Source organism: Dama dama, unplaced genomic scaffold (genome assembly GCF_033118175.1).
Source record: "Dama dama isolate Ldn47 unplaced genomic scaffold, ASM3311817v1 ptg000080l, whole genome shotgun sequence".
Lineage (NCBI taxonomy): Eukaryota > Metazoa > Chordata > Mammalia > Artiodactyla > Cervidae > Dama > Dama dama.
In genome coordinates, this window is record NW_026870899.1 from 1,790,195 (window position 1) to 1,802,801 (window position 12,607).

A 12,607-nucleotide genomic window follows, 5' to 3' on the forward strand; every position below is an offset into this window, starting at 1 on the left:
AAAATATGAAGAGCTTCAAAAGGTGTCAAAAATGAGATGAGCATGAAACAGTGTGGAAAAATAGGAGGAGCATGAAGCGGTGTTGAAAATCATGAAGAGACTGAAAAGGTGTGAAAAAATACGAAGAGCTTCAAAAGGTGTCAAATTATGAAGAGCTTCAAAAGTTGTCAAAATGAGATCAGCATGAAACCTTCTGCAATATAGGAGGAGCCTGAAGTGGTGTTGAAAAACATGAAGAGCCTGAAAAGGTGTGAAAAATATGAGGAGCTTCAAAAGGTTTGAAAAACATGAGGAGCATGAAACGGTCTGAAAAATAGGAGATGCATGAAGTTGTGTTGAAAAACATGAAGAGCCTGAAAAGGTGTGAAAAATATGAAGAGCTTCAAAAGTTATAAAATACATGAGGAGCATGAAACTGTCTGAAAATTAGGAGGAGCATGAAGTGGTGTTCAACAACATGAAGAGCCTCAAAAGGTGTGAAAAATATGAAGAGCTTCAAAAGGTGTGAAATACATGAGAGGAATGAAACTGTCTGAAAAATAGAAGGAGCATGAAGCGGTGTTGAAAAACATGAAGAGCCTGAAAAGGTGTGAAAAATAAAAAGAGCTTCTAAAGGTGTCAAAATTATGAGGAGCATGAAACGGTCTGAAAAATAGGAGGAGCATGAAGTGTTGTTGAAAAACATTAAGAGCCTGAAATGGTGTGAAATATATGAAGAGGTTCAAAAGGTATGAAAAATATGAGGAGCTTGAAAAAGTGTCAAAAATATGAGGAGCATGCAACGGTCTGCAAAATAGTAGGAGCATGAAAAGGTGTTCAAAAACATGAAGAGCCTGAAAAGGTGTGAAAAATAGGAAGAGCTTCAAAAGGTGTTAAATACATGAGGAGCATGAAACGGTCTGAAAAATAGAAGGAGCATGAAGCGGTGTTCTAAAACATGAAGAGCCTGAAAAGGTGTGAAAAATATGAAGAGCTTCAAAATGTGTCAAAATTATGAGGAGCATGAAACGGTCTGAAAAATAGGAGGAGCATGAAACCGTGTTCAAAAACATGAAGAGCCTGAAAAGGTTGGAAAACTATGAAGAGCTTCTAAAGGTGTCAAAAATATGAAGAGCATGAAACTGTCTGAAAAATAGGAGGAGCATGAAACCGTGTTCAAAAACATGAAGAGCCTGAAAAGGTGGGAAAATAATAAAGAGCTTCAAAAGGTGTGAAATACATGAGGAGCATGAAACGGTCTGAAAAGTAGGAGGAGCATGAAGCAATGTTCAAAAACATGAAGAGCCTGAAAAGGTGTGAAATATATGAAGAGCTTCAAAAGATGTCAAAAATGAGATGAGCATTAAACGTTCTGAAAAATAGGAGGAGCCTGAATTGGTGTTGAAAAACATGAAGAGCCTGAAAAGGTGTGAAATATATGAAGAGTTTTAAAAGTTGTCAAAATTATGAGGAGCATGAAACGGTCTGAAAAATAGTAGTAGCATGAAGCGGTGTTTTAAAACATGAATAGCCTGAAAATGTGAGAAAAATATGAAGAGCTTCAAAAGGTGTCAAATATAGGAGGATCATAAAACGGTCTGAAAAATAGGAGGAGCATGAAGCTGTGTTCAAAAACATGAGAGACTGAAAAGTGTGAAAAATATGAAGAGCTTCAAAAGGTGTGAAATACATGAGGAGCATGAAACGATCTGAAAAATAGGAGGAGCATGAAGCGGTGTTCAAAAACATGAAGAGCCTGAAAATGTGTGAAAAAAATGAAGAGCCTCAAAACGTGTCAAAATATGAGGAGCATTAAACGGTCTGAAAATATAGGAGGAGCATGAAGCGGTGTAGAAAAACATGAAGAGCCTGAAAATGTGGGAAATATATGAGGAGCTTGAAAATGTGGCAAAAATATGAGGAGAATGAAACGGTGTGAAAAATAGGAGGATCATGAAGCGGTGTTGAAAAACATGAAGAACCTGAAAAGGTGTGAAATATATGAAGAGCTTCAAAAGGTGTCAAAAATATGAGGAGCATGAAACGGTCTGAAAAATAGGAGGAGCATGACATGGTGTTCAAACAAAAGAAGAGCATGAAAAGGTGTGATAAATATGAAGAGCTTCAAAAGGTTTGAAAAACATGAGGAGAATGAAAGGGTCCGAAAAATAGGAGATGCATGAAGTTGTGTAGAAAACATGAAGAGCCTGAAAAGGTGTGAAAAATATTAAGAGCTTCAAAAGGTATAAAATACATGAGGAGCATGAAACTGTCTGAAAAATAGGAGGAGCATGAAGTGGTGTTCAACAACATGAAGAGGCTCAAGAGGTGTGAAAAATATGAAGAGCTTCAAAAGGTGTGAAATACATGAGAGGAATGAAACTGTCTGAAAAACAGAAGGAGCATGAAGCGGTGTTGAAAACCATGAAGAGCCTGAAAAGGTGTGAAAAATATGAAGAGCTTCTAAATGTGTCAAAATTATGAGGAGCATGAAACGGTCTGAAAAATAGGAGGAGCATGAAGTGTTGTTGAAAAACATGAAGAGCCTGAAATGGTGTGAAATATATGAAGAGGTTCAAAAGATGTGAAAAATATGAGGAGCTTCAAAAAGTGTCAAAAATATGAAGAGCATGAAACGGTCTGAAAAAGAGGAGGAGTATGAAGCGGTGTTGAAAAACATGAAGAGCCTGAAAAGGTGTGAAAAGTATGAAGAGCTTCAAAAGTTGTCAAAAATATGAGGAGCATGAAACGGTCTGAAAAAGAGGAGGAGTATGAAGCGGTGTTGAAAAACATGAAGAGCCTGAAAAGGTGTGTAAAATATTAAGAGGTTCTAAAGGTGTCAAGTATATGAGGAGCATGAAACGGTCTTAAAAATACGAGGAGAATGAAGTGGAGTTGAAAAACATGAAGAGCGTAAAAATGTGTGAAAAATATGAAAAGCCTCAAATCCTGTCAAAAATATGAGGAGCATGAAACGGTCTGAAAAAGAGGAGGAGTATGAAGCGGTGTTGAAAAACATGAAGAGAGTGAAAAGGTGTGTAAAATATTAAGAGGTTCTAAAGGTGTCAAAAATATGAGGAGCATGAAACGGTCTGAAAAGTACGAGGAGCATGAAGCGGTGTTGAAAATCATGAAGAGCCTGAAAACGCGTGAAAAATATGAAGAGCTTCAAAAGGTGTCAAAATGAGATGAGCATGAAACGGTCTAAAAAATAGGAGGAGCATGAAATGGTGTTGAAAAAAAAGAAAAGCCTGAAAAGTTGTGAAATATATGAAGAGCTTCAAAAGGTTTCAAAAATATGAGGAGAATGAAACGGTCTGCAAAATAGGAGGAGCATGAAATGGTGTTCAAAAACATGAAGAGCATGAAAAGGTGTGAACAATAAGAAGAGCTTCAAAAGTTGTGAAATACATGAGGAGGATTAAATGGTCTGAAAAATAGGAGGAGCATGAAGCGGTGTTCAAAAACATGAAGAGCCTGAAAATGTGTGAAAAATATAAAGCACTTCAAAAGATGTGAAAAATATGAAGAGCTTCAAAAGGAGTCAAAAATGAGATGAGCAAGAAACGCTCTGAAAAATAGGAGGAGCATGAAGCGGTGTTGAAAAACATGAAGAACCTGAAAAGTTGTGAGAAATATGAAGAGCTTCAACAGGTGTCAAAAATATGAGGAGAATGAAACGGTCTGAAAAAGAGGAGGAGCAAGAAGCAGTGTTGAAAAACATGAAGAGCCTGAAAAGGTGTGGAAAATATGAAGAGCTTCTAAAGGTGTCAAAAATATGAGGAGCATGTAACGGTCTGAAAAAGAGGAGGAGCATGAAGCGGTGTTGAAAAACATGAAGAGCCTGAAAAGGTGTGAAAAATATGAAGAGCTTCAAAAGTTGTCAAAATATGAGGAGCATGAAACGGCCTGAAAAATAGGAGGAGCATGAAACGGTCTGAAAAATAGGAGGACCATGAGTCGGTGATGAAAACATTAAGAGCATGAAAAGGTGTGAAATATATGAAGAGCTTCAAAAGGTGTGATAAATATCATGAGCTTCAAAAGCTGTCAAAAAAGAGATCAGCATGAAACGGTCTGAAAAATAGGAGGAGCAAGAAGCAGTGTTTAAAAACATGTAGAGCCTGAAAAGGTGTGAAAAATATGAAGAGCTTCAAAAGGTGTGAGAAATATGAGGAGCATAATATGGTTTGAAAAATAGGATTAGCATGAAGCGGTGTTCAAAAACCTGAAGAGGCTGAAAAGTTGTGAAAAATATGAAAAGCTTCAAAAGGTGTCAAAAATGAGATGAGCATGAAACGGTCTGAAAAATAGGAGGTGCATGAATCGGTGTTGAAAAACATGAACAGCCTGAAAGGTGTGAGAAATATGAAGAGCTTCAAAAGGTGTCAAAATTATGAGAAGCATGACAGGGTCTTAAAAAAAGGAGGAGCAAGAAAGGGTGTTGAAAAACATGAAGAGCCTGAAAACGTGTGAAAAATATGAAGAGCTTCAAAAGATGTGAAAAATATGAAGAGCTTCAAAAGGTGTCAAAAATGAGATGAGCATGAAACGGTCTGAAAAATAGTAGGAGCATGAAGCGGTGTTGAAAAACATGAAGAGCCTGAAAAGGTGTGAAAAATATGAAGAGCTTCAAAACGTGTCAAAAATATGAAGAACTTCAAAAGGTGTGAAAAATATGAGGAGCATGAAACCGTCTGAAAAATAGGAGGAGCATGAAGCGGTGTCCAATAATATGAAGAGCCTGAAAACGTGTGAAAAATATGAAGAACTTCAAAATTTTCAAAAATATGAGGAGCATGCAAAGGTCTGAAAAATAGGAGGAGCATGAAACGGTGTTGAAAAACATGAAGAGCCTGAAAAGGTGTGAAAAATATGAAGAGTTCCAAAAGTTGTCAAAAATATGAGGAGCATGAAACGGTCTGAAAAATAGGAGGAACATGAAGCGGTGTTGAAAAACATGAAGAGTCTGAAAACGTGTGAAAGTATGAAGAGCTTCAAAAATATGAAAAATATGAAGAGCTTCAAAAGGTGTGAAAAATATGAAGAGCTTCAAAAGGTGTCAAAAATGAGATGAGCATGAAACGGTCTGAAAAATACGAGGAGCATGAAGCGGTGTTGAAAATCATGAAGAGCCTGAAAAGGCGTGAAAAATATGAAGAGCTTCAAAAGATGTGAAAAATATGAAGAGCTTCAAAAGGTGTCAAACTCAGATGAGCATGAAACGGTCTGAAAAATAGAGCAGCATGAAACGGTGTTGAAAAACATGAAGAGCCTGAAAAAGTGTGAAAAATATGAAGAGCTTCAAAAGGTGTGAAAAATATGAAGAGCTTCAAAAGGTGTCAAAAATTAGATGAGCATGAAACGGTCTGAAATATAGGAGGGCATGAAGCGGTGTTGAAAAACATGAAGAGCCTGAAAAGGTGTGAAAAATATGAAGAGCTTCAAAACGTGTCAAAAATATGAGGAGCACGAAACGGTCTGAAAAATAGGAGGAGCATGAAACGGTGTTCAAAAACATGAAGAGCCTGAAAAGGTGTGAAAAATATGAAGAGCTTCAAAAGTTGTCAAAAACATGAGGAGCATGAAACGGTCTGAAAAATAGGAGGAGCAAGAAGCAGGGTTGAAAAACATGTAGAGCCTGAAAACGTGTGAAAAATACGAAGAGCTTCAAAAGATGTGAAAAATATGAAGAGCTTTAAAAGGTGTCAAAAATGAGATGAGCATGAAACGGTCTGAAAAATAGTAGAAGAATGAAGCGGTGTTTAAAAACATGAAGAACCTGAAAAGGTGTGAGAAATATGAAGAACTTCAAAAGGTGTCAAATATATGAGGAGCATGAAACGGTCTGAAAAAGAGGAGGAGTATGAAGCGGTGTTGAAAAACATGAAGAGCCTGAAAAGCTGTGTAAAATATTAAGAGGTTCTAAAGGTGTAAAAAATATGAGGAGCATGAAACGGTCTTAAAAATACGAGGAGAATGAAGTGGAGTTGAAAAACATGAAGAGCGTGAAAATGTGTGAAATATATGAAAAGCCTCAAATCCTGTCAAAAATATGAGGAGCATGAAACGGTCTGAAAAAGAGGAGGAGTATGAAGCGGTGTTGAAAAACATGAAGAGCCTGAAAATGTGTGTAAAATATTTAGAGCTTCAAAAGGTGGCAAAAATATGAGGAGAATGAAATGGTCTGAAAAATAGGAGGAGCATGAATCGGTGTTTAAAAACATGAAGAGCCTGAAAAGGTGTGAAAATTATGAGGAGTTTCTAAAGGTGTCAAAAATATGAGGAGCATTAAACGGTCTGAAAAATAGGAGGAGCATGAAGTGGTGTTGAAAAACATGAAGAGCATGAAAAGGTGCGAAAAATATGAAGAGCTTCAAAAGGTGTCAAAAATATGAGGAGCATGAAACGGTCTGAAAAATAGGAGGACGATAAAGCGGTGTTCAAAAACATGAAGAGCCTGAAAAGGTGTGAAAAATATGAAGAGCTTCAATAGGTGTCAAAAATATGAGGAGCATGAAACGGTCTGAAAAATAGGAGGAACATGTAACGGTGACCAAAACATGAAGAGCCAGAAAAGGTGTGAGAAATATGAAGAGCTTCAAAAGGTGTCAAAAATATGAGGAGCATGAAACGGTGTGAAAAATAGGAGGAGCAAGAAGGGGTGTTGAAAAATATGAAGAGCCTGAAAATGTGTGAAAAATATAAAGAGCTTCAAAAGATGTGAAAAATATGAAGAGCTTCAAAAGGAGTCAAAAATGAGATGAGCAAGAAACGCTCTGAGAAATAGGAGGAGCATGAAGCGGTGTTGAAAAACATGAAGAACCTGAAAAGTTGTGAGAAATATGAAGAGCTTCAACAGGTGTCAAAAATATGAGGAGAATGAAACGGTCTGAAAAAGAGGAGGAGCAAGAAGCGGTGTTGAAAAACATGAAGAGCCTCAAAAGGTGTGAAAAATATGAAGAGCTTCTAAAGGTGTCAAATATATGAGGAGCATGAATCGGTCTGAAAAAGAGGAGGAGCATGAAACGGTCTGAAAAATAGGAGGAGCATGAGTCGGTGATGAAAACATTAAGAGCATGAAAAGGTGTGAAATATATGAAGAGCTTCAAAAGTTGTGATAAATATCATGAGCTTCAAAAGCTGTCAAAAAAGAGATGAGCATGAAACGGTCTGAAAAATAGGAGCAGCATGAAGCGGTGTTGAAAAACATGAAGAGCCTAAAAAAGTGTGAAATATATGAAGAGCTTCAAAAGGTGTGAAAAATATGAGGAGCTTCAAAAGGTGTCAAAAATATGAGGAGCATGAAATGGTTTGAAAAACAGGAGGAGCATGAAACGGTGTTCAAAAACATGAAGCCTGAAAAGGTGTGAAAAATATGAAGAGCTTCAAAAGGTGTGAAAAATATGAGGAGCGTGAAACGGTCTGAAAAAGAGGAGGAGCATGAAGCGGTGTTCAAAAATATGAAGAGCTTCAAAAGGTGTGAAAAATATAAGGAGCATGAAACGGTCTGAAAAATAGGAGGAGCATGAAACCGTGTTCTAAAACATGAAGAGCCTGAAAAGGTGTGAAAAATATGAGGAGTTCCAAAAGTTGTCAAAAATATGAGGAGCATGAAACGGTCTGAAAAATAGGAGAAGCATGAAGCGGTGTTGAAAAACATGAAGAGTCTGAAAACGTGTGAAAGTATGAAGAGCTTCAAAAATATGAAAAATATGAACAGCTTCAAAAGGTGTGAAAAATATGAAGACCTTCAAAAGGTGTCAAAAATGAGATGAGCATGAAACGGTCTGAAAAATACGAGGAGCATGAAGCGGTGTTGAAAATCATGAAGAGCCTGAAAAGGCGTGAAAAATATGAAGAGCTTCAAAGATGTGAAAAATATGAAGAGCTTCAAAAGGTGTCAAAATGAGATGAGCATGAAACGGTCTGAAAAATAGAAGCAGCATGAAACGGTGTTGAAAAACATGAAGAGCCTGAAAAAGTGTGAAAAATATTAAGAGCTTCAAAAGGTGTGAAAAATATGAAGAGATTCAAAAGGTGTCAAAAATTAGATGAGCATGAAACGGTCTGAAATATAGGAGGGCATGAAGCGGTGTTTTAAAACATGAAGAGCCTGAAAAGGTGTGAAAAATATGAAGAGCTTCAAAACGTGTCAAAAATATGAGGAGCACGAAACGGTCTGAAAAATAGGAGGAGCATGAAACGGTGTTCAAAAACATGAAGAGCCTGAAAAGGTGTGAAAAATATGAAGAGCTTCAAAAGTTGTCAAAAATATGAGGAGCATGAAACGTTCTGAAAAATAGGAGGAGCAAGAAGCAGGGTTGAAAAACATGTAGAGCCTGAAAACGTGTGAAAAATCCGAAGAGCTTCAAAAGATGTGAAATATATGAAGAGCTTTAAAAGGTGTCAAAAATGAGATGAGCATGAAACGGTCTGAAAAATAGTAGGAGAATGAAGCGGTGTTGAAAAACATGAAGAGCCTGAAAAGGTGTGTAAAATATTAAGAGGTTCTAAAGGTGTAAAAAATATGAGGAGCATGAAACGGTCTTAAAAATACGAGGAGAATGAAGTGGAGTGGAAAAACATGAAGAGCATGAAAATGTGTGAAATATATGAAAAGCCGCAAATCCTGTCAAAAATATGAGGAGCATGAAACGGTCTGAAAAAGAGGAGGAACATGAAGCGGTGTTGAAAAACATGAAGAGCCTGAAAAGGTGTGTAAAATATTAAGAGCTTCAAAAGGTGGCAAAAATATGAGGAGAATGAAATGGTCTGAAAAATAGGAGGAGCATGAATTGGTGTTTAAAAACATGAAGAGCCTGAAAAGGTGTGAAAATTATGAGGAGTTTCTAAAAGTGTCAAAAATATGAGTAGCATTAAACGGTCTGAAAAATAGGAGGAGCATGAAGTGGTGTTGAAAAACATGAAGAGCATGAAAAGGTGCGAAAAATATGAAGAGCTTCAAAAGGTGTCAAAAATATGAGGAGCATGATACGGTCTGAAAAATAGGAGGAAGATAAAGCGGTGTTCAAAAACATGAAGAGCCTGAAAAGGTGTGAAAAATATGAAGAGCTTCAATAGGTGTCAAAAATATGAGGAGCATGAAACGGTCTGAAAAATAGGAGGAGCATGTAACGGTGACCAAAAACATGAAGAGCCAGAAAAGGTGTGAAAAATATGAAGAGCTTCAAAAGGTGTGAAATACATGGGGAGCATGAAATGGGCTGAAAAATATGAGAAGAATGAAGTGGTGTGGAAAAACCTGAAGAGACTGAAAATGTGTGAAAAATATGAAGAGCTTCAAAAGGTGTGAGAAATATGAGGAGCATGATATGGTTTGAAAAATAGGATTAGCATGAAGCGGTGTGCAAAAACCTGAAGAGCCTGAAAAGTTGTGAAAAATATGAAAAGCTTCAAAATGTGTCAAAAATGAGATGAGCATGAAACGGTCTGAAAAATAGGAGGTGCATGAATCGGTGTTGAAAAACATGAAGAGCCTGAAAAGGTGTGGAAAATATGAAGAGCTTCTAAAGGTGTCAAAAATATGAGGAGCATGTAACGGTCTGAAAAAGAGGAGGAGCATGAAGCGGTGTTGAAAAACATGAAGAGCCTGAAAAGGTGTGAAAAATATGAAGAGCTTCAAAAGTTGTCAAAATATGAGGAGCATGAAACGGCCTGAAAAATAGGAGGAGCATGAAACGGTCTGAAAAATAGGAGGACCATGAGTCGGTGATGAAAACATTAAGAGCATGAAAAGGTGTGAAATATATGAAGAGCTTCAAAAGGTGTGATAAATATCATGAGCTTCAAAAGCTGTCAAAAAAGAGATCAGCATGAAACGGTCTGAAAAATAGGAGGAGCATGAAGCGGTGTTGAAAAACATGAAGAGTCTGAAAACGTGTGAAAGTATGAAGAGCTTCAAAAATATGAAAAATATGAAGAGCTTCAAAAGGGTTGAAAAATATGAAGAGCTTCAAAAGGTGTCAAAAACGAGATGAGCATGAAACGGTCTGAAAAATAGGAGGAGCAAGAAGCAGTGTTTAAAAACATGTAGAGCCTGAAAAGGTGTGAAAAATATGAAGAGCTTCAAAAGGTGTGAGAAATATGAGGAGCATAATATGGTTTGAAAAATAGGATTAGCATGAAGCGGTGTTCAAAAACCTGAAGAGCCTGAAAAGTTGTGAAAAATATGAAAAGCTTCAAAAGGTGTCAAAAATGAGATGAGCATGAAACGGTCTGAAAAATAGGAGGTGCATGAATCGGTGTTGAAAAACATGAACAGCCTGAAAGGTGTGAGAAATATGAAGAGCTTCAAAAGGTGTCAAAATTATGAGAAGCATGACAGGGTCTTAAAAAAAGGAGGAGCAAGAAAGGGTGTTGAAAAACATGAAGAGCCTGAAAACGTGTGAAAAATATGAAGAGCTTCAAAGATGTGAAAAATACGAAGAGCTTCAAAAGGTGTCAAAAATGAGATGAGCATGAAACGGTCTGAAAAATAGTAGGAGCATGAAGCGGTGTTGAAAAACATGAAGAGCCTGAAAAGGTGTGAAAAATATGAAGAGCTTCAAAACGTGTCAAAAATATGAAGAACTTCAAAAGGTGTGAAAAATATGAGGAGCATGAAACCGTCTGAAAAATAGGAGGAGCATGAAGCGGTGTTGAAAAACATGAGGAGCCTTAAAAGTTGTGAAATATGTGAAGAGCTTCAAAGGTGTCAAAAATATGAGGGGAATGAAACGGTCTGAAAAATAGGAGGAGCATGAAGCCGTGTAAAAAAACATGAAGATCCTGAAAAGGTTTGAAATATATGAAGAGCTTCAAAAGGTCTCAAAAATATGAGGAGCATGAAACGGTCATAAAAATAGGAGCAGCATGAAGCGGTGGTCAAAAATATGAAGAGCCTGAAAAGGTTTGAAAAATATGAAGAGCTTAAAAAGGTGTCAAAAATATGAGGAGCAAGAAAGATTCTGAAAAATACGATGAGAATTAAGCGGTGTTGAAACACATGAAGAGCCTGAAAAATTGTGAAAAATATGAAGAGCTTAAAAAGGTGTCAAAAATATGAGGAGCATGAAACGGTCTGAAAAACAGGAGGAAAATGAAGCGGTCCTCAAATACATGAAGAGACTGAAAAGGTGTGAAAAATATGCAGAGCTTAAAAAGGAGAGAAAATTATGACGAGCATAAAACTGTCTGAAAAATACGAGGAGCATGAACCAGTGGTGAAAAACATGAAGAGCCTGAACAGGTGTGAAAAATATGAAGAGCTTCAAAAGGTGTCAAAAATATGAGGAGCATGAAACGGTCTCAAAAATAGGAGGAGAATGAAGCGGTGTTTAAAAACATGAAGAGCTTGAAAAGGTGTGAAAAATATGAAGAGCTTCAAAACGTGTCAAAAATATGAGTAGCATAAAACAGTCTGAAAAATAGGAGGAGCATGAAGCGGTGGTCAAAAACACGAAGAGCATGAAAAGGTGTGAAAAATATGAAAAGCTTCAAAATGTGTACAAAATTTGAGGAGCATGAAACGGTCTGAAAAATAGGAGGAGCATGAAGCATTGCTCAAAAACATGAAGAGCCTGAAAAGGTGTGAAAAATATTGAGAGCTTCAAAAGGTGTCAAAAATATGAGGAGCATGAAACGGTCTGAAAAATAGAAGCAGCATGAAACGGTGTTGAAAAGCATGAAGAGCCTGAAAAAGTGTGAAAAATATGAAGAGCTTCAAAAGGTGTGAAAATATGAAGAGCTTCAAAAGGTGTCAAAAATTAGATGAGCATGAAACGGTCTGAAATATAGGAGGGCATGAAGCGGTGTTGAAAAAAATGAAGAGCCTGAAAAGGTGTGAAAAATATGAAGAGCTTCAAAACGTGTCAAAAATATGAGGAGCACGAAATGGTCTGAAAAATAGGAGGAGCATGAAACGGTGTTCAAAAACATGAAGAGCCTGAAAAGGTGTGAAAAATATGAAGAGCTTCAAAAGTTGTCAAAAATATGAGGAGCATGAAACGGTCTGAACAATAGGAGGAACATGAAACTATCTGAAAAATAGAGGAGCAAAAAGCGGTGTTAAACAACATGAAGAGCCTGAAAAGGTGTGAAATATCTGAAGAGCTTCAAAAGGTGTCAAATATATGAGGAGCATAAAACAGTCTGAAAAATAGGAGGAGCATGAAGCGGTGTTCAAAACATGAAACCCTGAAAAGGTGTGAAAAATATGAAAAGCTTCAAAAGGTTTCAAAAATATGAGGAGCATGAATCGGTCTGACAAATAGGAGGAGCATGAAGCGGTGTTCAAAAACATGAAGAGCCTGAAAAGGTGTGAAAAATATGAAGAGCTTCAAGGGTGTTAAAATTAGGAGGAGCATAAAACGGTCTGAAAAATAGGAGGAGCATGAAGCGGTGTTGAAAAACATGAAGAGCCTGAAAAGGTGTGAAAAATATGAAGAGCTTCAAAAGGTTTCAAAAATATGAGGTGCATGAAACATTCTGAAAAATAGCAGGGGCATGAAGCAGACGTCAAAAATATGAAGACCCTGAAAAGGTGTGAAAAATATGAAGAGCTTCAAAAGGTGTCAAAAATATGAGAAGCATGAAACGACTGAAAAATAGGAGGAGCATGAAGCGG